A 5,156-nucleotide genomic window follows, 5' to 3' on the forward strand; every position below is an offset into this window, starting at 1 on the left:
TCAGAAAAATAATCAAAGGAACTAATCAGGGACAAAACAAAATGAATTTGGATTAGTCCTAAGTTCTTGTCTAGACTCAAGAATCAAGAAATGTGCAATTGTGTAACTGAGATTAAACACAAAAGGCTTGTGTTTAATTCACTCAGTGTCGGCTCTGATACCAACCTGTCACACCCCTATTTTTTCACGTGTCACCGGCGGGCCCGGTGGGGAGTACGTGACGTAGTTGATATCATCATAGTCAAACCACACAATTTAAACTCACAGCGGAAGCAAAAGATAAACAAATTACAATCCGATATGAAGTAATATCCAAGTATTACAAACGGAAAGTAAAAGATCGACAGGCGGATAAAAAATAAAGAGGAAACTTGTTCAACAGACTTTAACATCTAAGCTTGCGAGACTTCTATTTGATGCTAGGAGAAACCAGCCTATTACGCGTAGTACCTGCACTTAGTCTTTTTGGGAAAATACGTCAGTTTTCACTGGTAAATACAATTTAACTGACTCATTTTGAAAAATGTTTTAAAATTGATTTAAATGCCCGCGGAACCAAAACATTTTATAACTTGGGATAATTATTTGCTTAATAATCTTGTAAAAGAATTACATGTCTGTTATGCGTTCAGTTGCCCGGGTTGTACCGGGTTAAAGATTAATAGACACACCACTTAATATAATTCCGCCCCGAGACTTCTCTCGGCCGACGATTATACTCACTGAAATGCACTACGGGTGTACGCCTACACCTGTGTGCTAAGGTCGTGGCCATTCTTTGAATGATGCCAAGGATATCCGGGACATGGTTATTAAACCCCCAAAGGCGTTAAACAAACAAAACAACATTTTTAAACGGGTTAATTTGACAACACTTAGCCATCAGCTGGTTAAGGTCAATTCCCGACCAAGCGGTATTTTATATACCGTACCCCAAGCCCGTATAGGGAAAATAAGTTAAACGTATTTACCTGAGCAAATTTATACAATTTATCCCAGCCGTATACCACCAAGCAAGTACAGATAGCTTTTACTGGGCTCCTAAATCTGGAACTAAGGTTTTTAATAACCTACTAGATTTCTAACGGGTCTTTAATTAAGCCTAAGCTCAGACCGGTTAGTTTTAATCAGAAGAATACGGTTCAAACGCATGACAAAGCGAAGACCGATTTAGAATGTGGTTTTGACCCGACAAGCTTGCATGCTTGTTTAATATGGGTAACTTAAACACATTCTGGAATTTGAGATAAAAACGATATGGTTTGACCCGTTTCGGCTAATATATGCAAACTAGTTACAAACGCCGATCCGAACGTGAAAAGTGCGTAACGAGTAACCAATGAATCATGAACAGGTTTCCTAAGTTAGTATGCCCTAAATATGCTGTGATATCAGCAGGATACCTTCCGTTATGCCCCAAATAGTTTTAAACCCAAACTATGCCTTATGAGGGCATTTTGGTCATTTTAAAGGGAGTACAAGGGTTTAAATCATAACCTGAAGTACAGGTCTGATTAATTCAGTAAATATACTTAATTTACTAAGTTATAACAGTAGGGTATCAAACCTAGGTGAATTTTATTACCTTTAACCTTACTATGCACCGTAGGGGCATTTTGGTAATTTCACATGTGCCTAAAAGGTCACTTCTGGAATTCTGAGTTTAAAATATTTTCCTACTGTTAAAAATATAAAAACTTACTGAACACATCAGTAGGTATCAACCCTTTATGCTTAAAAAGGTTCTAGTACATACTTATGCGCTTAAAATGCTTAAAAAGGCGATTTAGAGCCATTTTCGGGTTTTCTAAGAAGAGCTGATATTTTTATTATTCCAGAAGTCTCAAAATATTTTATTTATCATTTTAGATCAGTAGAAAAAGGTTTGGGGTCAAAAGGATTTGTAAAACTCATTTTATAGCCCAAAAGGGCAAAACCGGCAATTACCGAATCAAGCCTATAACCCTATGTTATGCTCAGCCTAAAAATAAATAAAAATCTTTAAAAATCCCAAAATATTATTTTATATCAGTAGGTAAGAATTTTGGTATCAAAAATTGGGTTTAGATAGGATATATGCTAATTACGCCGTGTAATTAGTAAAAGGCTTTCTAATTACGCTATTGAGCATAACTTCTAATCTAGACCTCAAACTGATGTCAAATTTTAGGGACAAGTTTATAATTCAGTAGTGAAGGTTTCTATCCTTTCACATTTTCAAAAACGTCGTTTTAAGGTCAAAAGGGCATACCGGTCAACGTTTAGGCTTTTAACGGAAACAAGCATGAACTAGGATTTCTATGGAACCAAGTTGTATAACTTTAGAGAGTTATACTAACTTATAATACGGTCCTAATGGAATCCTAAGGCATATCTAAACTAAGCTAAATCGGGTTAGAACTGAAAGTCAAAGCAAAAGTCAACTTTTGCGACTTTCGGTTCTGAACCGGGCCTATACTTAAAATTGTCGGGTTGAACCATGTTTAAACATGTTCAACTAATATTTACCAAGTTATTAAAGTGGCAAAACTGATTTTATGACTTTTATATTAATAGTTATGAGTTTCATTTAAAACTAACCCGTTTGACTTTAATTTGACCCGACAATTAAACTAAGTAAACGTGGTAATTAGGAGGTGCCCTTTTAGGGTTTAACACCCACCTAATTACGGTCACGTAGCCATGTTCGTTGCGAACAATGGCTCAGCCATTTGAAAGTCAAAGCGTTTATCGAAAACGCTTGACTTTTCGGCTATAAACGCTAAATAATTAAACTAAGCACGAAAGGGGACTTACAAAGGGTCCAAAGGACTGAGGGAGGTTCTCAAAAGAGTTCAAGATCCTCACAATTCAGAGAGTTTATCTGATTGAAGGAGAGGTGCAAATGAGAGCCAAACATTCAATGGGTATTTATAGGATTTAGAGGACCGTTAGGATCGTTCCTTGATAAATGTGATCAAATCTGGACCGTACACCTTTACCCCTTGTTTTAGCAATCTATGGGCTGCCCAAGGACTGAAGAAAACCATTTGCAATTGATTAAAACAGCTGTAACAGCTGGAAATCAAGTTTCTAAAATGGCAGTTTTGGTCCCTGCATGCTTCTAGCCCCTTTCTGATGCGTTTGAGGCCCGTTAAACCATTTTTAAGGCTATAAAATGATGCCTAAGCATAGGGAATATGAAACATACTCAAAAATATGCCGGATGTCGGTTCGTTTGGTCGTACGGTCACGTTGTTCGACTAATTACGACGCAACACGGACGGACGCGAAAAACGGTCCAAATTATGCGACGAGTGGAATTTTATCATGCCACACACTAAAATAAAATATTTTAGTGCTTACATAAATTTTTGGGTGTCCGGGGATATTCAGAATGCGAGATATGCGCAAAAGTGCAAACTTGTGCACTTTTTGACACTTTTAGTCCCTGCATGACATAAAAGTTTATTTTTGCGCACCAAACACCTCTAAGCCTATATCTAAGCTATATAAATAATAAATGGGGTATTGTTAACTCATGGACATATTCCGGGAGGTCCGTTATCAAACGATTCGACCTCCTTTTGCAGTTTGACGTAATTAGTCCCTTAATTGCGCAAAGTAGTGCGAAATGCCGTTTAATGATATCTAAGCCTTCAATGGCCCATAATAATCATTCCTAAGCATATACTTAAATATTACTACGCTCTCGTTCACTTAAATGGTCCCCGAATGGCGTAGATTCAAAAGTTGACGCTTTAGGTCCCTCTATTGCGCTAACTTGCGCATCTCATCATTTAATAGCATTGAAGCCTCATCTAATCCATATTGGGCGTTCTTGTAAGTATTATTAAACATCACGATGCTTCGGGTTCGCTAAAAGGTCATTCAGAGGTATAATTAAACATATTGACACTTTTAGCCCCTCTAATTTGCAAAGTTGCGCGTAACTTTGCTTATAGGCATCAAAACCTTATATGGCCATTACTTGGCATTCCCGAGAGTATAATTAAACATCATGAAGCTTCCGGTTTGTTAAAAGGTCACTCAGAGGTAAGGATTAACATGTTGACGCTTTTAACCCTTCATCGCGCAAACTTTCAATTAATCACGCAAACGGCTACACTTATTCATCAAGTGGCACATTTGTGAATATAAACATTGTAAGAGGTTATTTAGAAACTTATTTTAGGTATGCTAACACGTTCAATCCTTTTATAATCAAAGTTTTAAATTTTTTGACAAAAATTAGTCCCTAAATTTCACTGTTTGACTTCATTAGGGTTTATTACACGTGTCAATACATCATTGGACGTGATTTTACGAGGTGTTACATGAACCAGGTGGAATGTATTTATCCCAGCTAAATCCCTCTTCAACCTTTTAATCGTCTTGGTCAATTATACCATAACAAGCTCTTTTATCTTTTTCTTCAATGGCACGTGCATGTGCAGTTTGTGGTTGTTGAGCAATCTGATGAAAAATTAATTTTTGATAATAATTGTTTTTTCCAGACTAATCTTGTCTTTCGTTTGCTTCTTTGTTTTTGCACTCACGTTTAAAATGACCTTTTTCTTGACAACGAAAACATGTAACCTTCGATTTGTCAAACCCTATCGGAGACTTAGACATCTCACTAAACTCATCTCTTTCAGTGATTTGTTGAAACTTTTCTGCCCTTCTAACAGCACTGGCTAAACACCACTTCACATCCATCAACTCAAGTTCCTCCGCATCAATTTGGTCATAATCCTCTTTTGTAAGCATTGGATTTCCAATTTTGCCAGCAATCAAACTTTCATATGATTCCAACATAGCAACGAGTGATGCCATGTGTTGCTTAGCTATTTCCGGAGAAAGATTTTGACCATTTTGAATGTTCAATGTAACATTGCACTGCAGATTTGTTGAATTTTATCTTTGAGGACTTGGTGTTGTGAAATTTGGATCAAAGCTTGAATACGAAGACGAATTTCCACCACTTTGAGTCACAGTACTACCCTTTGTTCCAGACGAACTATCAGCACTGAAACCAGTTTGAATCTTTGGGCTAGGAGTAACTTCAATTTTGTTTCCTCTGTAGTATAAACTGATATCTTGTTGAGCATTTGGATTATTCATGATTGCTGTTTTCTGAATATCCAACTCATGCTCTTCTATCTTCTGAATAAACT

Source organism: Helianthus annuus, chromosome 9 (genome assembly GCF_002127325.2).
Source record: "Helianthus annuus cultivar XRQ/B chromosome 9, HanXRQr2.0-SUNRISE, whole genome shotgun sequence".
NCBI lineage: Eukaryota > Viridiplantae > Streptophyta > Magnoliopsida > Asterales > Asteraceae > Helianthus > Helianthus annuus.